At 39.7% G+C, this 25,484-nt stretch overlaps 1 protein-coding gene across 1 annotated transcript in view; it reads right to left on the bottom strand.

The window, feature by feature from the left end:
• Positions 1-25,484, bottom strand: part of CDH7 (cadherin 7) — a 94,740-nt gene that overhangs the window by 58,729 nt on the left and 10,527 nt on the right. The window lies entirely within an intron of this gene.

Here is a 25,484-nt window from a genome sequence, read left to right as displayed (position 1 = left end):
AGGCTGGGCAGTAACTGGCTGGAAAGCAGCCCTGAGGAGAGAGACTTGGGAGTGCTGGTGGACAAAAAGCTCAACATGAGCTCTCAATGTGCACTTGCAGCCCGCAAAGCCAATCAGATCCTGGGCTGCATCAGGAGAAGTGTGGCTAGCAGGTCGAGGGAGGTGATCCTCCCCCTCTACTCAGCCCTGGTGAGACCCCACCTGGAGTACTGTCTCCAGTTCTGGAGCCCCTATGACAAGAGGGATGTGGAGGTGCTGGAACGTGTCCAGAGAAGGGCCACAAGGATGAGCAGAGGGCTGGAGCACCTCTCCTGTGAGGACAGACTGAAGGAGTTGGGGCTGTTCAGTCTGCAGAAGAGAAGGCTCCGAGGTGACCTCATTGTGGCCTTCCAGTATCTGAAGGGGGCCTACAGGAAGGCTGGGGAAGGACTTCTCAGGATCTCAGGTAGTGATAGGACTAGATGAAGCTGGAGGTGGGGAGATTCAGGCTGGATGTGAGGAGGAAGTTCTTCACCATGAGAGTGGTGAAACCCTGGAATGGGTTGTCCAGGGAGGTGGTCGAGGCCCCGTCCCTGGGGGTGTTTAAGCCCAGGCTGGATGAGGCTCTGACCAGGCTGATCTAGTGTGGGGTGTCCCTGCCCATGGCAGGGGGGTTGGAACTAGATGATCCTTGTGGTCCCTTCCAACCCTGAATGATACTATGATACTATGATATTATGATTAATTTATTTATTTTGATGATCAGAGAGTGCATGAGTGCATATTGTCTTGTGGCAGAGGTGAGAGGGAAGGAAGAAACAAGAAAGGCAGTGGCAGAATTTTTATACCTGCAGTAATGCAAGATTAATGTTTTTAGTTTTTCCCTGTTCTCAAAAAATGAAATAGCAAAAAAAAGAATACAAATATGTAGGATAGAAAGTTGTTTCTCCCATGTTGCTTTTTCTATTTAGCCATGACAATTCAGTCTTGGGATTTCAACCACAAAAAACGGGAGCATATTAGAGGATCTATTTTTTTTTTTCACAGCTCCTGCTGTAAACTGAAGAACTGTAATAGCACTGAGCAGGAAAAACATTCACACCCATTTCTGGTTTGACTATTACATCAATACTATCAAATTTACAAACAAAAAGGCATTTGGTAATAAAGTATTTTCTGAGATAAGATATGTATTTATACTGAATGTATCTGAGTGGATATTAGACCTCCCATATTGTCTCTTCTTTGTCAAACTACTGATCTATAGTTTAGAGTGATTATCCTGTTTCTGCTTCGACTATCCAAAACAGCTTGCAGCAGTGCTTGCTTGATAATTATTTTTCTCATAGGAACCTGCTTCCCTGGAACATTAGTGCAAAGAAATAGATACCCAGAGGGTATAGAGAGGTGTTTTTTTAATGTTGTTTTTGTTATGGTTTTATGTTGTTGCAATTCCTCAAGTTTCATTTGCTCTTGAAGGTTTAATGCTACTCAAAATCCACTTATAATCTTACCTTGCATGTTAGTGGGAAGTGATGAAACCCTGACAGACTAGAAGTTAACAGTAAAATATGCAATTGGAAAGCAGTTAAAGTAATTACTGTGAATAACTGTGTCTCTAGAAGCTTATAAAGCACTGGGCTGTGGAAGATAGCATGATCTGATCATTTTAATGATGTAATATTTACAATATAGGAAAAAAAGCCATTAACTGAGTCCCAGCCACACTAACCTGCAATGCCCTAAAACCAGTTCAGCGCTTGTTAAATAAAATATATGTTAAAGCAGAATGAACATTTTGGTCTCCATCTCTATTTTTAACATGTATAAATGATAGAATACAGGTCAGGACATCAGGTTTGCTACTCCTTTTGCTTCTTAAAAATTAAATTCCTATTACCTTTTTTTTATAAAGTTTTACATGTTTGGATAAGTGCAAGACTTAATGCCAACTTCCCTGGAAGTTTTGTCTCCAATTTGAAATTGGCAGTTCTTCATATGATCGTATTGGTTATATGACAGAAAATGTTTCACATCACCTAGATGCTTCTCAAAGCATTTCCATGAAACTAATCCCATAAATATTCCCACTAAGATCAGCAGGACTACTCCTGGACTTGAAAGGTCAAATTAAGAATTTACAGAGTACAGAATACAATACAGAATTAACCAGGTTGGAGAAGACCTTTGAGATCACTGAGTCCAACCTATCAACCAACACCATCAACTCAACTAAACTATGGCACCAAGTGCCCCATCCAGTCTCTTCTTAAACACTTCCAGTGATGGTGACTCTACCACCGCCCTGGGCAGCCCATTCAAATGGCTAATCACTCTTTCTGTGAAGGACTTCTTCCTAACATCCAGCCTAAAACTCCCCTTGTGCAGCTTGAGACTGTGTCCTCTTGTTCTGGTACTGGTTGCCTGGGAGAAGAGGCCAGCCCCACTTGCCTATAACCTCCCTTCAGGTAGTTGTAGACAGCAATAAGGTCTCCTCTGAGCCTCCTCCTCTCCAGGCTAAGCAACCCCAGCTCCCTCAGCCTCTCCTCATAGAGCTTGTGCTCCAAACCCCTCCCCATCTTTGCTGCCCTTCTCTGGACATGTTCCAGCAACTCAACATCTTTCAGCTATCCTCCATACACTCTAAGAACCTTCTAGATTGACTCCTCTCTGCTGTGTTAAGTTCCCAGCAGATAACTGGCAGGTTAAATTCACCCATAAGAACAAGGTCTGGTGATCTTGAGACAGCCTCTAGCTGCCTATAAAATAATTCATCAACCTCTTCCTCCTGGTTGGGTGGTCTAAAACAGGCTCCAACTAGGATGTCAGCCTTGTTGGCTTTCCCTCTAACTCTCACCTACAGGCACTCAACCTGATCATCCTTAATCTCTAGTTCCATGGTGTCTAGAGCCTCTCTGATGCACAGGGCCACCCCTCCACCCCATCTCCCTCACTTTAGGTTTCTCCTGAAGTGCCTGTAGCCATCAGTTACAGTGCTCCAGTCATGTGAGTCATCCCACCACGTTTCTGTGATGGCAACTACATCATAACTTTCCTGCTGTAATGAGGCTTCCAGCTCCTCTTGTTTGTTACCTATACTGCATGCATTAGTGTACATGCACTTCAGCTGGGCTGCTGGTTTCACCCCTGACTGCAGCTTACCAACCCTCAGACTCCTGTCTCGGAGAACTGGTTTCAGTCCCTTCCCCCTTCAAATCTAGTTTAAAGCCCTGTCAATGAGTCCTGCCAACTCCCTTCCTAGAACCCTTTTCCCTCTGTGGGATAGGCTATTCTCATGGAGTAGGATTTTTCTCCCCTCTCTGGGATGGATGCACTCCATCTGTTGCTAGCAGACCTGGTGCTGTATAAAGTTCCTCAAGATCAAAAACCCAAAATCCTGTTGGTGGCTCCAGCCTCTGAGCCACTTGTTAATTACACCTGCTTTCCTGTTCTTTTCAGTATTGCTTCCTGCAACTAAGGGTATTGATGGAAAAATTACTGACCCCTCAACCAGTTTTCCCAGAGCCTTGAAGTCCTTTTTGATTGTCTTAGGACCTCTGGTTTCAACCTCTTTGCTCCCCAGCTGCATAACTATCAAGGGATACTAATCATAGGACTGTACCAGACTCAGCAGCCTTCTGGTAACATCTCTGACCTGGGCCCCAGGGAGGCAGCAGACTGTCCTGTGGGAAGGATCTGGCTGACATATGGGGCCCTCTGTTCCACCCAGGAAAGAATCACCAATAACAATTACTCCTTTTTTTTTTTTGTGAGGGAACAAGTCCTGATGCAGACCTGTTGCTTTAGGCAACACCTCAGATGGTGTGTCTTCTGTCTTCTCATTCACCTCACCCTCAACTTCCATTGCCCCATACTTGTTTTGCAAGGGCAGCTGGGAGGGTAGGGGGAGACATGAGGGTTTTACTTTGCCTCTCCTAACATGGACCTGTATCCATTTCCTGCCGCATCTTGGGTCACTTCCCTCTGCTAGGGGAGTCTGCAGAGCCTGGTTCCTCAAATCCAACTCCCTTTCATATTCCCTTACAGTCCTAAATCTGGCAACTTCTTCCTTCAGTTCAACCACTAGATTAAGCAGATGATCAAGCTGCTCACACCTAGTGCAGGTGTTATCTCCACTGCCCTCCATTTGAAGTGCCAGGCTCCAAAATGCTCATATTACACAATTACCCCTTAGGAAGGTATGTTGGGGAGAGAGTTAAAACTGCTTAGTTGACAGTGGGTCAAGGAAATAAAGGAAGAACAGAGAACTTTGAATGTGAAATTTTACTATAGCATTTTAATATTATTTCTTATGAAAAAGGAAACAATGAAACTATAGGGCAAAGCATTGCATTGCTAGGACAGTATCACAGGAAAAAACAATGCATGGCCAGATAAAATCAGCATTAGACATCTTCCTGTGGACACTTGTGTCTTGAAATGAGTTCACTTCCAAAGAGCAGAAGCATGCTTAATTTATTACCTTAAAACACAAGTTACTGCCGTCAGTGTGTTTACATTTCATTTAGAATCTCTTTCAGTCTGGCTTGATTAAGTACCCTAACATTTCTGTAGTTCTTTCTATTAATTACTGTGACCAATTACTAACACTGCAGTTCAGTAAAGGTAGAACTGAATGACAAATCAGTTGTTATTTTTTCCCAGTAGCCATAGGACATTTTTTATTTTGTTTATTTTCTTTTTTTCCCCCTCTACTCCTATGTATTTCTCTGAAGATGATTTATCATATTGATTTTTACCCAGAAGTGTTTCTATAATACTTGTCCATCCATCTGTATATACTGGCTAGTTAACTAAGAGCCCGTTGCTCAAAACCTACTCTGAAGTGCAGGGAAATTTAACCCTGTGAAACATGAAGTTAAATCTCTGGTTTAGAATTCCCTAAGTTAGGAAATCATCCTTATCCGTACGCAGCACATCAGGGCTCGCTTAATGCTCCTGAAAGTTGGTACTAAGCATGTGCCTAAGCGCCTTTCTGAAATAGAGCTTTAATCCCTTTGAAAAGGAAGGGTGCTTTAATGAACAGCAATATGCATCACATAGACTAATTGTAAGAAGCAGAATTGAAAGCTTAAGTGATTCTATTACATAAATTCACACTGTAGCTGTTCAGTATACAAAATGAGCTGAAGTAGGGCGTGTGCGGTAAACGTGGACGTTTGAAAGTCTGCCTTAAACTGTTCAGATCATTTAAAGTGATCCTTTGTGAATAAATAGTTTAAAGGTTAGATTTCTTAAGACTTTTTTTAATTATTATTATTTAAAAAAAAAACCTTTTCAATCTGCTGGCTTGCCAGGGCTTCCAGATAGAACCAGACTGATCTCAAGATAGTAATTTAGATTTCGATAGGCTTTTGTTTTTTTTTTTTCTATGGGATTAAGGTCTGGGAAAGAAATGCTTTTAATGTCCATGTTTTGTGCTGGTTTTCAGAAAACATTTGAGGGGGTGGATAATGCATTAGTATTTGAAAACCATAACAAACTGCCTTAACATGAACAATACTAGGTTAATTGTAAAGCCATCCAGCTCAGAAGGATTTTAATAGCTGTATGGAAAGGGCAGAGCACTCCTGGTGCCTTTTCCCATTTTGGTGAGTAAGATATTTGATAAAGGCACTCTCGACAAATTCCCATGCAATATCATGCCTTCTTTCCTTAATTCACATTTTGACATTTCAGATGATGAGAGAAGGTATTTAAGGATATTTATGGAGAAGACTGAGGGGTAATCTCATTAATGTTTATGTAAAGGGTGAGTGCCAAGAGGATGGAACCAGGCTCTCCTCAGTAATGCCCAATGACAGGACAAGGGGCAATGGGTGGAAGCTGAGGCTTCCATGTTCCATGTGAACATGAGGAGAATTATTTCACTGTGTGGATGACAGAACACTTGAACAGGCTGCCCAGTGGGGTTGTGGAGTCTCCCTCTCTAGAGCTATTCAAAACCTGCTTGGGTGAGTCCCTGTGTGCTCTGCCCTGGAATGGGGGTTGGACTGGATGATCTTTGGAGGGCCCTTCCAGCTCCTGACATTCTGCAATTCTGTGAAAATTGAGATTAATTCATTTTTCAAATGAAGTCCATGGAAATGATTATTGTTTTTCCATCTACAGGTCTGTTGTTGACAGCATTTTTTTGCCAGCTATTCATGTTTTCACCAGAACACATTCCTGCTGTGTTTCTTACTGCCATTAAATGCTGGCAAGACAATCAATTTATGTGTCTGATAAACAAATGACGGGAAAATACTGATACAGCAGGTGTCATCTTACATCGGTCATATATATTTGCTGAATCTACATTAAAATTCTAAATGTGCAGACCTGTTTCTAATTCTGAAAGCCATCTGGGTTCTACTGAAAATATTCAAAGTCTTCAGAAATTAGTTTCTGAAGGTTCCAGTACTTCACATATAGTGAGAATGACTCTGATTGTCTCAAAAAATGGGTCCTTTCACTGCTGTAAAAGACATTGCTTAGGGTACATAACTCAGCTTCTTAAATGGTCCCTGATGAAATTGCAGCACCCTTATCTAATGATCATTTCCACATTGTTCCCTTTCAGAGTGAGCTCCAGCTCAACAGAAATAGAACACACACTGAGTTCCTTCTGAGGACATTCCTTGCTTCTGAAGCATTGTGGTCAATGTGAAGGTACAGGAGTTATTAGTACTACAAATTCCATTAACTCCAAACAAGACCAGTCATCTGAACTTACTCTCATCTACCTCAAGTCTTTCAACTCAGATGGCTGTTACTAATCTGTCATACTTCTCGCATATACCATCAAGAATCTCCTAAAGAGATCTTCTACTATAGTACCTGATTGTTTTATTGTAGTATCTGATTGGTTTTATAACCTAATCTGAAAACAATGAATTACTCTTGGAGACTGGAATTCAAATCTCTGTAATACTTGCCCCCAGCATTCAAGACTGGTCTCTGCTAAGTTTCACTTGACACAGCATGTAAACTTCTCCACCAGATTGTTTGAGCACTCTCAAAGCTTAATTGATCCAATTTGCATGTCTCATCCTGGCAGAATTGTGCATCATTTCTATGCTCTTGGACTAAGTGATCACAATCTAATCATTTTGTATACAAAGCAGATGGAAAGTTTCCAGCTCCTTTGCTATCCCCTTACACACATCCATATTAAAGCAATTCTAATTCAACAAACATTCTGATCTTTCTCTATTTTTATAGGATTACTGTCTCATTGATAGGCCTTCTGTTACTGACTGTAACGTGCAGAACTTTATACTCAAGCCATTTTCACTTTGGTCTCGCACCTTCTGTGTGGTCCATTAAAACGATTACTTAATTTAATGAATTGTGCTAAATATCCGCCCTGAGGGATGTTTTATACAGCCTCGTGTAAATGAGCACAGCTCTGGGCACTGGAAAGAAAGAGCAATTTCCATTCATTGAGGATATGCTCATACATTTTTAACAGAAAACAAATAATTAATTATATATCCATTCATAAAGTTATAGCCTACATACATTAATAATAGATACTGTAATTTATTTTATATATATATTTTAAAGGAAGATATTGTTTTAAATTCGTTAAATAGTAACTGTTTCTGTACATGAAACAAATCTCATATCTTTGTTATTTTTCCCTTTAAAAATGTGTAAATTGTCATTTAAATACAATGACAGTTTAGAAAAAAGTTGTATTACTTATGAACAGATGAAATCCAGCTCGTGAAAATAACAGAAATAAATAAAAGCTTCTGCAAAGAAAAGTCACAAGCAGATCAGTCCAACTGATGAAGGTCAAGGACGTATAAATTTCAAATGTCAATGAAATCAAACTTTCTGAAGTTAACAGGAAATTCTGCATAATAATCTCATTTATAATTCACCTATCTCTAGTTCATATACAACTTCAATAACTTCATGTTTCTTCGTTCCTCTCATGCCTAACTGGTGAATCATTTTTCCTCCTAATGGTCCCAAAGATGATCTACTCTTCTGGAAGTTTGTGAATGGCTCATATTGGCTTATTTGTTTCCTGCATTCATCCTTCAGTCAGGAATGTCCTTCAGTCTGTTCTGTACCTATTTTTAAAACAGGTGGAAGACTGGAATCATGGAATGACAGAACCACAGAATCACAGAATGTTAGGGGCTGGAAGGGACCTCGAAAGGTCACCCAGTCTAACCCCCATGCAAGAGCAGGATCACCTATGGCAGATCACACAGGAACTCATCCAGGCTGGTTTTGAATATCTCCAAAGAGGGAGATTCTACAACCCCCCTGGGCAGTCTGTTCCAGTGTTCTGTCACCCCCACAGTGAAAAAAAAATTTCTTCATGCTTCCATGGAACTTCCTATGCCTCAGCTTCCACCCATTGCCCCTTGTTCTGTCATTGGGCATTACTGAGGAGAGCCTGGCTCCATCCTCTTAGCACTCACCCTTTACATATTTATAAATACTAATGAGGTAGGAAGGTAAAAGCACAGGATATATAAGAGAATAATAGAAGCAGAATGCACCATTAAACTCTCTAATTTTTATCCACAAGAAAGCAAACCAGTTCAGTAAGAGTTATGTCCTGGTACCCATATACACACAAAACCAGCAGTACCAGCGGATGGATAGTAGTTGTTCAATTGCAAATCTGGCACGTTCAACGTTAACTGGCAAAGAACAAACTGAATTAACCAAGTAAACCAAATTGTCATAGAAAAGGCATTAAGGCAGTAAACAGACTTTCTATTAACGTGCTGCAAGCTGAAAGGTGGTAGTATAAAACAAATAATGACTTGCACTTCAAATTGGCTTAGTGGGCAATTCATGTCTAAGCTGTTCTTACTGTAACCTTGGCTGAGCCTTGTGAAGACAAGCTTTTTCTTTTCAGGAGATGAAGTATGCCTCTGGTTACATAAGGAAGTAAAAGCCCTGTTATCTTTGGACTCTGTTCTCATTGTAGAAATGTATGGTCCCACTGCTCATAACTGAGTTGTGCAGGTGTAAGTCAATGGAACATAGCAAACACGTCTGTGGATGGCACTCAAGAAATAATAGGATGCAGTTTGCTGTCTATCAGCTGCCTTAGCTCAGCAAGACTAATAATAATAAAAAGTAGGGAAAAAACTAACTCCAGAACAGGTAGGCGTGACTCACATAGAATTCATCTACTGAGTAATGAAGTCTAACTTTACGCAGTCACTTTTAAGAGCAAATTTTCTGCTTGTCTGTATACAACAAGGCACATATTAGACCACTACATTTACTGAAGACACTCAGGATTTTGAAACAGTCAGTAGAAAGACTCATGGCCCTAGGCTGACTTTTACATGTGGCAACCTGCTGCTTCTTTTGATAGTCCTACACTCCATCCTGAAGGCATTTGAATCTTCAGCTGAAGTGAAAGAATAATAATAACAATAGTAATAACAGTATTGAATGTTTTTCTTGAGCTCAACCTTACAATAAAAATTAAGGAAAGGTCTATCGATTAAAGAAACACACAACTTCAGGAAGATGAAGAACAGGAGAACTCTTACTCACATCAAGAGCAATGTGGCCAGCAGCTCAAGGGAGGAGATTCTCCCACTCTACTCCACTCTGGTGAGACTCCACCTTGAGTACTGGGTCCAGTTCTGGAGCCTCCAATGACAAGAAAGCTCTAGATCTGCTGGAGCATGTCCAGAGAAAGGACACAAGGATGATCAGAGTGCTGGAACACCTCTCCAGTGGAGACAGACAGAGAGTTGGGGTTGTTCAGTCTGGAGAGAAGGCTCTGAGCAGGCCTTATATTCAGATATTCCAGTATCTGAAGGGGGCCTACAAGAAAGCTGGTGAGGGACTTTTTAGGATGTTGGGTAGTGATAGGACTAGGGGGAATGGAGCAAAACTAGGCGTGGATAGATTCAGATTGGATGATAGGAAGAAGTTCTTCACCATGAGGGTGGTAAGACACTGGAACAGGTTGCCCAGGGAGATGGTAGAAGCCCTATCCCCGGAGGTGTTTAAGCCCAGTCTGGATGTGGCTCTGAGAAACCTAATGTAGTGTGAAGTGTCCCCACCCGTGGGAGGAGGATAGGAACTGCATGATCCTTGAGGTCCTTTCCAACCCTAACAATTCTATGATTCTATGATCCTGTGATTCCAAAAACATCATTCAGAAAATAATGATGTCCTCTAGAAAACAATATTAAATATTATTTCAAGGTTTTTGAGGTTTTGAAAATCTACTGTACTTTATTGCTTTACTTCTGTTTCCACCAACAAACCAAAAGTATACTTTGATTTTGAGAATAAATTAGGAAAGCATTGAATGTAATGTCCTTTGTCCAAAAAATCTGAGTAACTATGGGAAAAAAAGATATCTATTTTCACCCCCATTACTCATACTGATTCTCTCAAAGCTCTGTTATCAGTAAAGGTTATTTACATGTGCAAGAACCTTTAACTCTAGGAAAATTTGCTATATTTCTCATCACTCTGCTTACTGTAATAAACTTAATTCTTCCGACCTTGATGGTCAAGATGTAGCATGTTTTCCCTGTATCATGCTAATTACCTTACAAAGTAATTTTCTGGAGAATTGAATCTGATCCAGAACCTTTTAGGTGATCCTGCTACAGTCCAAAACTGTATTCCAAATTTATACTTGCAGTTTAAGCATAGCTTGAAGCAGATATGAAATGGTCAAAACTGGAAGGTGGGCCACTTTAGCTAATAGAGTAGATAAAATTATTTCAGAAACAAAGGTAAATTACTGACATTTTTAGCCTGCATGTACAGACCCTTATATCCCTAAAGGTATCAGAGGGATCTGTCATCAAGGTGGACATCTTAATTTTTCTGCCTTCCTCATAACTTAATTGCCTGCCTGGCAGACAAGAATAACACCTGAGCCCTTAGTCTGCATCATCTCACATGAGAAGTAGTCATTGATTTAATTTTCTGCTACTGGAATTAATATTGGCCAAAGGAGTTTTCCAGAAAGATGATTTTGCCATCAGACTAACAGAATGGCCCTGAATCTCCTACCCATTTGTATTTATTAAAATAACAGATGAAGGGAAGGTGTTGAATGTGATACTGTGGCTTGCAAAGTATGATGCAAAATCTAGTTTTGACAGGACATTGAAATTAATCTGTAGGGGGAATTAAAAAAAAATCTTGTAGCCTGCAAATAGATAGAAGGAAATACAGCTGAATGAAATGATGAATGTCATAGTCACAATCTAGAAGGAAAGGTGTCTACTGAGGTTCTAAAAGACTTTGAAAATCCATGACTGTCATTTCATCCCCTTCACTCTAAACACAAATTTACTTGATAAGACAAGAGCTGCCTTCCTTAGTGGTAGACCAAAGAATTAATCCTTTTGATTTCCAGCTCTTAATTTGGAAACAGTCTGGACATGGCCCAGTTGCTACCCTGACAGCTGCATATATTCACATCCTTCCATCCATCTGCTGAGAGCTCAGACGTGCTTAGACTCCTCCAGATCCTGTGTGTTGCTTTTCTGCTTATCCACACTCTATCTTGACTCAGTAATTTGTGGAATTTCTGTAGAAGGAAGGCTTTTCTCTTAGCCTGTGTTGTTTAGTGCCATGTTGTTCATACTTTAGGCTATTTTTGATCAAATTCCAAATTCTCTAGCCCTTTCCAGTAATATTTTATACAAAATACTTGCATCTTTCATTTTTTATCCTTAGGTTTCCTATTTCCAGTAAAGAAACATGAAATCACTTTTTGCTCAATTTGATATTGATGATATTTGGGTTTTGCTGCTGTCTTGTGTAACAGATTACCTTCTTGCACATGTCATCTTCCTCTTTGGGTTACAAATGATGTTTAGTTAACTTCTTTTTTCCCTTTCCACTGCATCCAGTAGTTAACTTCTTTTTTCCCTTTCCACTGCATCCAGTAGTTAACAGACCCTAGTCTTCTGCACGTTTCTCAAACCTGGGTCTTAATGGATCTCTGGCTAGCTGCCCTCCTTTCACATCTGTGTTAATATAGCAAAATCAGCTGCCATTGGTACCTACAAGGCTTTCTTTCTAGAAACCCTGTGGGGGGATTTGTTGTGACTTAAACCAATATAAGCCACCTATAGATGCATATAGCATCCTTAGCAAAGAGAATCAGGACCTGTACATATGATTGTTACACCTTAATCTAGATCAACCTTTTCATTGTTTGTTTTGGTATGGTTTGCTTTGGTGTGGTTCTTTTCAGCTGCACATCAGGCTCTGGGAGAAGAAAAACATAGCAGATTGTTTTGTCATGCTCCATGCATTCTCACACTTACTCTTTGGGATGCTTTTACTTCTCCTGAACTTTTACAGTCTCATTTTTCCTATACTAGAATTGTTAAGATTAGAATCTTTACTTTTTCTTTCAATCTTAAGTTAAACCTAAAGGTAGGTGTTGGTCTCTTCTATAACGTAACAAGAAATGGGACAAAATGAAACACCCTCAAGCTGCACGAAGGGAAGTTTAGATTGGAACTTAGTAAAGCCTTCTTCTTCAAGAAGGTTGTAAAGCATTAGAGCAGGCTGCCCAAAGAAGTGGTGCTTGCTGTATCCCTAGAAGTGTATAATAAATCTGTGGATGTGTTGCTTCAGGACACGTTTTAGTGGTGGGCCGTTCTAGGTTAACAGTCTTACCCAACTTAAACCATTCTGTGATTCTGTGAATTAACTAAATGTGCCAGTGCAAGTGGGTGTATTCCTCAAGGTAAACTACTTCCAACATTTCCCTTACATTATGCGCATATTCACACATTTATGCTCCATCACTGCTATCATTCCACGTTCTGCTGGTTTCCTCCATAAAAATTCCTGCGACATGGCTTTGTTCAGTTGATCAGACATACAGATAAACAGAATCAACCATTTGATAAGATAGTATTTCCTTTACTTCCCAAATTTTTCAAGAGGGATTGATATACACTCTGGAGTACACTTGATTCAGCAGAAAGAATGAAACAGAAAAGCAATAAGGCTTTAAGATCCTCAAAGCAGTAGTGGGTGTGAGCTTGCAAAGAAAGAATCCAACATGAAGTGTGCAATTTGGATCATACAATGAGTCAGGAAATCACAGTTTCACTTGGCTTACTTCCTTTGTAGCCTAAAATACAAGAAAGTGTTTTTGTTCATGGCTTTTTATTATCAGGAAGGTATTGAAAAAAATAGAGGGAATGAACAAAAAAGCAGTAAACACAGGACTGCAACGCTGACCAATGAGGAAAACTTTTTAGATGTGTGAAATATATATTGCCTAGCTAAACTAGAGCTCAGTGGTAAAGGCTAGAAGATGGGTGCAGAGGACAACAGTCCACAGATGCATGAAGATTGCCACATCCAGGAACAAAAGGAATTATCTAACAGTTTTTAATATAAGCTCTGCAGAATCATAGAATTATTTCTATTGGAAAAGACCTCTAAGATCACGGAGTCCAACCATCAAACTAACACCACCATGGCCATTAAACCCTGTCAAGTACCATGTCCACATGTTTTTTTATCATCTGCAGGGACGGTGACTCACAGAATGTTAGGGGTTGCAAGGGACCTCAAAAAATCATCTAGTCCAATCCTCCTGCCAGAGCAGCATATCAGATCACACAGGAACACATCCAGGAAGGTTTTTAATATCTCTAGAGAAGGAGACTCTACAACACCCCTAGGCAGCCTGTTCCAGTGTTCTGTCACCTTCACAGTGAAAAAACAGACAACCTCCCTGGGCAGTCTGTTCCAATGTCTGACCAATCTTTCACAGTAAAGAAATTTTTCCTAATATCCAAGATAAACCTCCCCTGACACAATTTCAGGCTATTTCCTCTCATTCTACTACCTGATATGAGGGAGAAGAGATTGACCCTCTATTTCACTACAACCTAGTTGTAAAGAGTAACGAGGTCTCCCCTCAGACTCCTCTTCTCCAGACTAAACAACCCCATTTCCCTCAGCTACTCCTAAAACCTGTTCTCTCAACCCTTCACCAGCTTTGTTACCCTTCTCTGAACATGCTCCAGCAACTTCATATATTTTCTTGTCATGAGGGGCCCAAAACCAAGCCCAATATTTGAGGTGCAGCTTCACCAGTGCGGTTATAGCCCTGCAAGTTAAAAAACAAATGTAAACTCTGCCAATGACTTCCCCAAATGCCTATTCTGCCCATATAAATGTGTAAATTGTATAGAAGAAAGACAAGTATTTCACTAATTTATGGCATTACATTTATAACACAATTATGGAAACTTAAGAAATGACCATCTGCTTTTTCCAGCTGTGTCTGAAAACTTTTCATTGTTACAGAATAACAAGCTAAATTCTGCCTCATACCAGCACCTGCCTACCTTGTAAGTAAAATGAATTGCTTGACTGACTAGTCAGCAAAGTTACAATTTGGTACCTCAGTATGAAATGTTTAAGCAGCTTATCATCCTTACACACGTACCCAAGTATAAGATTTTCTATATTTTGGAAGCATTTCAAATGGAAAATAATTCTGGGGACTCAATTCTTCTCACACACTTCACAGCAACAAAATTACACGTCTCTATAGTCCTCAAGGTAATTTCTCATGGTTTGCAGAGAAAGGAAAACTAAAAGGGACAGTATTACTATGGTAACATTTTGTGGAATTCATGCAGCAAAATCTCCTTATATCACACGGAAAAAGACATTACATTTGTTTCTTTCTACTCAAAGAGGACCAAAGAATTTCCTATGATGTAGGTAGAACATTCCGTCAGACCACCCCTAGCTGTTCTCAGCATAGCCCCTATTTGCCTGTACAGAACACCATAATGCAGTGCTCTAAGAACACAATATGGAAGGAAAACACTATGTTTTGACTGTCAAAATGTGGAATATATTGCTACCTAATGTCAATCAGTCTTCAATGTCTTTCTTTCACTAACCTACAGAATAAAAATATCAGTTCAAAAATCCAGTTTTTAAAACAACCAAAGAGTCGTATTCCAAAATTAATATTCTCAAACACTCTGCAAGGATCGATAAAACTGATCTCAAGATTGTGGCTTAAATCTTCAGCTACTTTATGAACAGCACAACTTAATAAATAACACTTATGAAACAAAGAACAAAAAAAACCTTCCTTCCGGATTGGTTAGAACAACCTCCTTCTCCCAGAAGAGCAATCTGAAAAGAGGCTGAGCCTGTAAAGCATCTTTTGTACTTTCTGGTACATGAATAATTGCACATAAATACTACATACAAAAGAGCTATATTTATATTGGTATTCCTACTTATCTGAAAGATAAAATAATATTTATTCTTCACTATAGTGTTTATTATTTATAGACTTCTACTGCCATGCTACATGCTTTACACCCACTTAAATAACAGTATTGCTTCTACAACAGCAAATGGCTGAAGCACCAACAAATACTTGAACATGGAAGGAACAACTAATAGTAGCAATTTTTCAGCTGAGTCAGAAACACGTGCAAGAATTCATCCTAAATATATAATTTTATGAGATTGTTTTTTTGTTCCATTGGTGAGCAGCATCTTTATATGATATGTTCTTTTGTTGTCAAAAGAGCTTCTCCTTTGGCTATCTTTATACTTAGCCTGGGAAGGTTAAGGTGGTTCCCAAATATAGACTGAGGCCAAGTGATCTATAGGTAGGTGTTGACAACATGGTTTTAGTATCATGTAAATAAACCCTTCTATTTTTAACTGATTGATCCTCCTTCTTACAGCCTTGAAGCTATGAGAGATGAAGTATTATGACCTCAAATTTCTGCTCATGGTGTAGCCTAGTATTCATATCATGGCTTCGACAGTGAGACAGAATTAGGCATCACCTAACAGAATAAACTCTGATGCTTTTTCTAAGAGATACTTATCTCTAATTTATATGACAGTAAGTGTCTCTTTCAATGTGGAAGTGACAGAGAAGATGTTGGTAGCATAAGGTAGGTAATAGTTATTCTGAGAGAAGTGAGCAACCTTGTGTATTAACTTAGAATTAATTATAGAATAAGTTAGGGTTGGAAGTGACCTCAAGAATCATCTAGTTCCAAACCCCTTGCCATGGGCAGGGGCACCTCACACTAGATCAGGTTTCTCAGAGCCACATCCAGACTGGGCTTAAAAACTTCCAGGGATGGGACTTCCACCACCTCCCTGGGCAACCTGTTCCAGTGTCTCACCACCCTCATGGTGAAGAACTTCTTCCTAACATCCAATCTGAATCTACCCACTTCTAGTTCTGTTCCATTCCCCCTCATCCTATCACTACCTGACACCCTAAAAAGTGCCTCAGCAACTTTCTTGTAGGCCCCCTTCAGATACTGGAAGGCCACAACTTCTTACAGCAATTCACTATTAGTACTTCGCTCAGTCACCCCTTGCAGGGAAATGCATAATGCTGAGAGAAAAAAAGTTCGTACTGCAGAGATTTTACAGGACATATCCCCAGTATATTTGTGCAAAAGCCAAATCATTTGATACAAAGGAACCATTATTGGATTTTTTTTCTGGATCTCTAAATAATAAACTGTAAGAGCACTCAACTGGTAAAGATTAGCACTGCAAAACTGGTATCTGTACATGTGTACTATTTTTTGTAGAGATTATTTAAAAGACAAAAAGAGACAAGAAACTTGAGAAGTGAAGGATAATGCATATGAAAAAAAAAAACACACACCACAAACAAATTCAAAACATAATGAAAAAAACCCCACAATACAATAAAATAACATAAATAAATAAATAAAATCAGTAGTGTGGAATAAAGAAGAGATTTAGCAGAATTGTGAAAAGGCAGCAATAGTCCTGGCAGTACATTTAGATTGTGACACATGGAAAGTACTAAATACGTGGAATGAATATCCAATGAGTCTGAAGAGAGACAATTATGTCTAACAGTACAGATATCAGGAAAATAAACAACCAAAAAACACCAAAAAAACAACATGGAAAAGGTAGTATGATAGCAGGCTACAAGATGTAAAACTTTGAAGCATATGAAGTTTGATCTTTTGAAAGCATTGGAAAAAAATACCCTTTATCTTCACTGGTCTGAAAAAAAATGTAGCTTCTTGCTAGCATAGATATCAAACAGATCTGCACTAATGAATTTCAACCAACTTGTCTTCTATGAAGGATGGTAAATAAATGCAGGAAAGAACTCTCTGTTATCTGTTTGTAGTGTTTAAAAATGTTGCACAATTCTCACTTTCAGAACAAATAATAGTCTGTCTTTGTAGTAAGTTATTGTTCTCAAGCTGTTTGGGGGGATGTTGACTAATGTTTCCATATTTCTCTGGATTCTTTTGTTGCTTCTTAATCTACTGTTGCTTCTCGTCTTACAAGGATATTGCCTCAGGGCAGGGATTGTATTTGCTTGCACTATGCCTAGTTACATGTTGCCCAGAGAGGTAAGAGATGTCTCATCCCTAGAAATATTCAAGGCCCCTACATGGGGCTCTGAGCTGCCTGATATATTAAAGAGTCACAGATTACATCATGTTGGAAGGGACCCTCTAAGGTCATCTTGTCCAACCTCCCTGCAGTCATCAGGGACACCTCCAACCAGATCAGGCTGTCCAGGGCCATATTAAGTCTGATCTTTAATGCTTCCAGGGACAGGGCCTCAACCACATCCATGGACAGCCTGTTCCAGTATCTTACCACTCACTGTAAAGAAATTCTTTCTTACATCCAACCTAAATCTACCCTGATCCAGTTTCAAACCATTGTCCCTAGTTGTATCACTACAAGCCCTTCTAAGCAGTTCCTCCCCAGCCTTTCTGAAGGTCCCCTTCAGATATGAATATGTAGTTCTAAGGTCTCTGCAGAGCCTTTGCATCTCCTGGCTGAACAGACACAATTCAGAATCACCTCTCTCAACCTGCTGGCCATGCTTCTTTTGGTGAAGCCCAAGATGCCATTGGCCTGCTGGGCTGCAAGTGTTCACTGTTGGCACATGTACAGCTTCTCATAGTCCAGTGCCCCACATCCTTTTCTACAAGGCTGCTCTCAATCTCATCATCCCCCAGCCTGTATTGATACTGAGGATTGCCCTGACCTAGGTGCAGGACCTTGCATTTTACCTTATTGAACCTCATGAGATCCTCAGCCCACCTCTCCAGCCTGTCCTGGTCTTTCTGGATGGCAGCCCATCCTTCAGTCTTATCAACCACACTTCTCAGCTTGGCTTCATCTGCAAATTTGCTGAGGGTGAAAATTTGCAAGGTGTCCTTGCTCTCTTCAGGGTGTTAATTACCTATAAAGGTCCCTTAAAAGCTGAAGTATTCCATGATTTGATTTTATTGTATTTTTTTTAAAAATGGACTTTCTTAGCCCTTGGAAAACAAACAAACAAACAAAAAGCAAATATCCACAGTTTTTTGGTAGCTCTAGTTTTAGGAAGTTGTATTTCCACCCTCATTAATACACAGCTGTGAGAGTAGAGGATGGAGGTAAAACTGAATGTCGAGTGACAGCCAACAGCATCAAGTGAGGACCAAGAACTAGCTCAGCAGAAATAAAGAACATTAGAACATGGTTCAAAAAAGTTAGCTGAGGAAGTATGAGCTTGACTGAGATTAAAACTACATCTCATGGTGTTGTGAAATGAAGGCTTTTTCTGATAACCAGCCAAGCACACAAGAAACTTGTGTCTACATATCACTGCAAAATTAGCTTTTACTCTTGCTTTTCTGTTTTGTCAGAGACCCACAAAATATCGTTTTAAATAATGCCCAGCAGAAATTCAGAGCAAAGCACTGCAGGTAGAACCTATGAGTCTAGTACAATACAGAACTGGTATTACAGGATTATATAAATAGAATGGCTGTGCCATTGAATAAAAAGCTGCAATGAGAGATACTTAATTTACAGATGTTGTCATCACCTTCACTAACCTTCCTCTTCTGTAATGCCACATGTTAAGGATCAATGTTTTATATTATACTAAGAGATCAAAAAGCTGCATGTTCTGGTTCAGTATCCAACCATAAGTCTCTCGACTCTATTATCGCTTCTAATAATGAAATTACACACAAATTGTCTTTTAGTGCTGGAGCATGTGAAATTGTCATCACTTTAAATCCCCAGCATAAAACCCATTTCGGTATTCATTCAGCTATGTGAGAAGATGACTTCCTATAAAGAAGAAATCACACTACAGCTATGCAGGCTAATGTAATCAACCAGATAGAAAACAGTAGATTTCAGGTTATCCCTTTGGATAATTCTTCCAGTGTGCCTTAATCTCACTGTTCTCCCTAGAGACACTTTAGCCCTGCATGTTAAGTAGGAAACATTCAGATTGTCAGTCAGCTTTCTGTTATTCTGGGTAATCCAAATAAAGTAAAGAATGGAAAAACACAAAGCCCATAGTGACTACCCAGTAAAGAGACAAGACCGCTGGTGACTGCATACTACAAGCTGAGAAACATAGAATATTTGGGTTGGAAAGGGACCTTTAGAATTCATCTAGTCCAACTCCCTTGTAGTGAGCAGGGACATGTAACCACATCAGGTTGCTCAGAGGCCTGTCCAACCGATATTAAAAATTTCCAAAGATGATTTCTACTTCTCTGTTGTACAACTGAAGCATCCCTTCACCAAAACCTATTCAATCCACAGAGCAAGTTAAGCAGGACATGACTGTTTTGTCTATTAATTTCTTTCATTTGCAGCACTTATGGTCAAAAAACATTGACAGGAATAACACAACCCCTTTTCCTTCAAAGGTCAACTGTTATCAATTTTCATAGCACAAAACAACAAAGAGTTCCTGAGATGGATAAATATCAGAAATACAGCAGATTTCCTTTTTCACTTTCATGAATGGCCTTTTGGGAGTACATAAAACAACAGTGCTTCAAAGATTATGCTAAAAGTAAAGATAACATAAATAGAAAAGGAGCAAAAAAAATGTAGAAAGGGGAAGTTTCTCTCTAGGTCATTGTGCCATCTGTTTTCCACATAGCAGCCACAAAGACAGATGAAAAGTTGGGTTGGGTTTTCTGTATTTATTTGTTGTGGGTCCTTTTCTTTTGGGATGGGGAGGGGGGGGGGGGGCAAGAGAAGAAAAGGAAAACAGAATGCAACAAAAATCTGTGCAGAGCTGTAGCTACTCTCAGCTGGGAGCTTACTTGCAAAGCAGGCACAAATATTTATCTTGTGCTGGATGCTCAAAGCGGCAAGAGCCCAGATTAAGGATATGCAGTGTGCAGATACCCATGGGTTGCCTCCTGAGGCTGCAGGAGCAGCAGAGTCCTTCAGTGAATTCTACCTGACCCACCTCTAGCTCTGTTATCTGCAAATGAGGCAGCCTAGCATCTTCTACCTACATTTAGCCTTTGTATTTTCACCCTACCTCCTCTCCGCTTGCCAAAACTGCTGTTGTGTATTTTCTAGAGAGAGTAAAAGCTATTTGGACTAATTTCATGGAATCATAGATCCATAGAATCACCAAATGATTTAGACTGGAAGAGACCTTTAAAGATCATCTAGTCCAATCCCGCTGCAGGAAGCAGACATCTTCACTAGATGAGGTTGCTTAGAGCTCCGCAAAAGCTGACCTTGAAAGTTTCCAGGCAGGGTCCTTCCACCAACTCTCTGGACAATCTGGGCCAGTGTTTCACCTCCTTCATACTAAAAAAAAAATTTCTTCCTTATATATAGTTTACACCAAGACTTTTTTTAGTTTAAAACTACTACTCCTTGTCCTGTTGCAACAAGCCCTACTAAAAAGTTTGTCCCCATCTGAGCAGGCCCCCTTGAAGTACTGAAAGGCTGCAACAAGGCTTACCCAGAGCCTTCTTTTCTTCAGATTGAGCAACTTCAACTCTCTCAGCATGTTCTTATAGGAGAGGTACTCCAGCCCTCTGATCGTTTTTGTGGCCCTTGTCTGGACCTACTCCTACAGATTGATGTCTTTCTTGTGCTGAGGACTATTCAGGAATTTGATTTATATTCAGAGATCCTCAGTTCTTTCATCAAAGATGAAGCGCTCTCAGTTTCTCTGCAGCTGATACTCTTGCATAACCATTTGAGTTTGACGAAGTAGACAGCCTTTCTGCAGTACTCACCACCTTAAAGTCTTTTAGTAAAGACACTTATTATCCAAATCAGTAAAATAATCAGCTGCACCTGAGTGTGTCAGGTGACAATCTAGACAAAGACCTCTACTTCTGACGATATCTGTTTGGCCGCAGGTAAATATCACATGAATAATTCCACCACCCTACTGACACTAATACCAACACCCTTGAAAATCAACAAAAATCCCAACCACAAAACCCCAGTATCCTCCCCTGTCCAGCCTCTTTTTCTCCAAAATCGAATAACTCACTCTCTTTGATAGCAATAATGCGCACTTGCTGTTATTTCGCTGCTCGAAAAAGGCCCTTTCCCCATCCTGCCTTGGCACGAAACTCTAAATGCACTTTAAAGCACCAATTTTCTAGAAAATGTTTAAGTTCACTACTTTTTCTTTTTTAATTTTCTTTAATGCTTCACTTATTCTGTAGTTATCCAGAAAATGTTAGAAAATTGAATCCAACAAGGCTTTTTATCTGAAACTGGTTGTAAGAAGAATAAAGAAGCAGGTAAAATTGAACTGGAAGGTTATGACTGTGAGGTCTAACATATCACATGCTTAGTCCACTCATTTAACCTTTCTTCTTGATTTTACCATCTAGAAAATGCAGATCCAGACTTATATTTTCCTTCCCCATACATTATAAATAACACATAGGGCACCAGCTGTGCCAGGGGAGATTTAGGCTGGATGTTAGGAAGAAGTTCTTCACAGAAAGAGTGATTGGCTGTTGGAATGGGCTGCCCAGGGGAGGTGGTGGAGTCACCATCACTGGAAGTTTCATAGTTTCATAGTTTCGTTCAGGGTTGGAAGGGACCACAAGGATCATCTAGTTCCAACCCCCCTGCCATGGGCAGGGACACCCTACACTAGATCAGGCTGGCCAAAGCCTCATCCAGCCTTTAAGAAGAGACTGGATGGGGTGCTTGGTGCCATGTTTTATTTGATTACATAGTGTTGGGTGATAGGTTGGACTCAATGATCTCAAAGGTCTTTTCCATCCTGGTTAATTCTATTCTATTCTATTCTATTCTATTCTATTCTATTCTATTCTATTCTATTCTATTCTATTCTATTCTATTCTACCTTGCAAGTTCCATGCATTATTTTTTATAGGTATTAGTGAGCCTCTTAGAATCAAACATAAAACTCTTGGGTTTGAAGTCAATCAGGACTCTTTATTTCCATTCCTTCATAGCTTAGTGAGGTTTTCAAGTTTAAAAAAAAGAGTTGAAGTCAGCAAACAGCTTGAAACTGACCCTGTTTTTAACCAGAGCTCCATTTAGAGCCATTGGAAAAGGATTGGAAAAAGAGCTTTGGTTTGGACCCAAAAGAAAACAGTGAAGCCAATCATCAATCAGCATCTCACACGGAGATCACAGGCTTGTTTCACTGCTGCAGGTTTATTTGTGGTTTCTTTTGATTTCAATTTTATTTTTCTAATAAGATAAATGAAAGGATTACTGACTTAGACTTTGTGGCATTATAATACTTTTGTGGAGGCTGAGACTCTTGCAGCAGGACGCATAAAAGGAAATAAAAACCAAAAGCAAACCCAACAGCAACAAAGACAAAACCAAAACAAAACACACAACCCAAAGCAAACTCTAGAGGTCTGATACTCATGTAATAAAATGAAAAATGAAACAAAAAAAGGTATCAAAACAGATTTAAAGTTCCACTTTAACTGCACCTTTTTTTTTCCAGTATATAGATGTTTAGACTTTAATTACAAGATTGTATACAGCTTTTCAAACATTCAGTATAATAACATACACTCTTTCCTAATTTTAGGCATTTATGCATTGAATCACTGTAAAATGCTCTTTACTATTATTTTTATGCCCAAATAGATTCCATTAAAGTCATTTATATGGAAAATACAGAGTAAGGCATTTCACAAAATGTATTACCAAGCAATAGCAAACATTTTCTGGCAAACAGAAGCCACCTATGCTAGTAGCTTAATTGGCATCAGAGTTACTGCAACATCTCCTACACGGCATATCTGGAAGATAACAGTGCCTGTCTGAACAGGAGGATATCCTTGCCCATGGCAGGGGAGCTATAACTAGATAATCTCTAAGGTCATAGAATGGTTTAGGTTGGAAGGGAGTCTATGAACGTGCTAAATAGTTAAATGCTTCATGCCTTTAAGAGAACACAGCATATGCTGCACTGATGGACAGAAAGAAATTGTATATGATCCAGTCCACAAACTGATTATATGTTAAGCACTTCCCGAAAGGCGCTCAGAATTACTCAGGATTGAATTCAAGATAATTAAATTTCATATCACAGGGAGGAAAGACCTATATTTTTACCAAAAAAAAAAAAAAAAGAAAAGGGAGGTGGGGGCCAAAAAGCCTTCATTCACCTCTGACTACTATTAGTGTAAAACTAATGAAACTCCTCCATAGCTTTCTCCAGAGTGATGTGAGAAACAGGCTCCCTCGGCCTTCATAAAACAAATACATTTAAAATAAAAAACAACCAGCAAACAGAAAAACATTCTACCAATAAATGGAGGTCAAGGATACCAGGAAGGCTACAGTATACCACAGATATGGGTCTGCTTTCTTGTTAAGCACACACGAAAGCACTGAAAAATCATTTTACGTGAAAGACACTCCTTACTGAGGTGTAATCCTCAGATATTATTTAAAAGGAATGGGATTTTACCCTGCATGAGCATGTAACGTATCAGAATGCACACACCCAGGAGAACAGAGTTAAGGTTGAACATGGAAGTAACATTGGTGTATTTTATGACTCCTGAACGATTTGCTGTGTAACCCTCACACTCTCCAAATGCTGCCTTCCAAACAGAATTGCCTGGGGCTTTGTAAAATTGAATAGTGGCGGGGAGAAAAATATTCCCTCTTGCAACTCCATTTGCCTGAGTGTTTATGAAGCACTTTTGTCTCACAGCCTTTAAAATCTGGAGGAAGGTTTCTGGTTCCTGGATGTGCAGTTAGATTGGCACCCTGCAAAGCATCGTGAAGGTACAGCAGTGCAGGAGTGACCTCCCCAGGAGCAGAGCACTCTGCGGAATATGAGGCAGAGTCTGGCTGCTGCTTCCACTTCACTTGATGAGATAAGTGAGCTTTGCCAGCTCTTTCCTTGCTGTAGTTTCCTCAACAAAGTGGAAAGAAAGAAAAAAAAAAAAAAAAAAAAGAAAAAAAAAAGAAATCCCCCACAACACAGAAGGAAAAAACTTCCATCTTTCCTACCCAAATCTCTGTCTTCTCAGTCCCTGCCTGCCTATAAAGGATTCGAAACAAGAAGAGCAATATTTTTAAGGGGAGCAGAGGAGGAGGAAGGTGACTGCTGCTAACTTCAGAGTGGTGCTACACATATTATGTTAACATACAGAAAGAAAATCACTTCTTCACCTCTTTGCTCCCCTGCGTGGGAATGTAGCTTCGGTCATGATTGCACCTCAGGCACCACATAGTAAAAAGCTTCTCCAGTGAGAAGGTTAGGAACTTGGCACTTCTTATCGTATAAGATGCTCAGCAAGGACTCTGTTTCCAGGAACAGAGGCTTCCTTTCGCAAGTGCAAATTTTTATCTGCTTTTCCTACAAAATGGATTGCTGGTACAAATGCGAGCTCTTGAGCCAACAATTCATACTGCTGATGCAAAAGCAGACTGGGCACAGACTGTTTCAGAGGAAAAAAATAAAAATTATTTGCTTTTCAGAGGATATCTGCTTATGAATGCTAGGACTCCTCTAAAGGACAGTAAAGAGCAGACTGTGAAGCTAAAAATAACCACACACATGCAAATATCATGTACTCCAGCACTACCACAGCATCTTTGGCCATACTATAGCAATGAAATGAATATGAAAATTGCTACAGATCTAAAGCAGTCTTCAGCTGAGTATTTAAAGACACTTCTTTTCCAGGAGAGGCATGTGAATTTGTAAGCCACACTTCCCTTTTTATCACCCAGCAAGAATGCCAAATATGCTGCTTTCCAGAGGCAAAAGAGAAGCTCCAACCTGAGAACAAATTTGCCTAAACGACAAAACTTACTAAGCCAAGCAGCAGCTGCATGGCATCAGAATGGAAACTGCTACATAACCTAAAACTTAACAAAAACTTTCAGGACTACTGTCATAAGAGATGGCATTTGTGATTCTAGCACATCTTTCTTAAAGGCTGAATTGTGCAAAGTCCCAGCTTTCAGAAAAGCATGTAAACACTACCATAGCTGTAATCACGAGAACAGCTCCCCATTTAACTTGATTATTCAGTTGGCATGATTAAACTCTAAGTGCTTAACTGTGTTAACACAAACATCAAGGGTTTTGTCTCAGTAGGACGAATTAAGTAAGCTGAAATTCATTGCACTTGCATATTTGAAGGGCTGGATTTCAGATTACTTCATCTCCTTTTCTGTAAGCATGCCAT

Source organism: Melanerpes formicivorus, unplaced genomic scaffold, assembly GCF_026170545.1.
Source record: "Melanerpes formicivorus ecotype bairdi unplaced genomic scaffold, bMelFor1.0.p_v2 SCAF_15, whole genome shotgun sequence".
Classification (NCBI taxonomy): Eukaryota; Metazoa; Chordata; class Aves; order Piciformes; family Picidae; genus Melanerpes; species Melanerpes formicivorus.
Note: the sequence above shows the minus strand (reverse complement) of the source record. Positions and strands in the feature narration are given on the sequence as shown.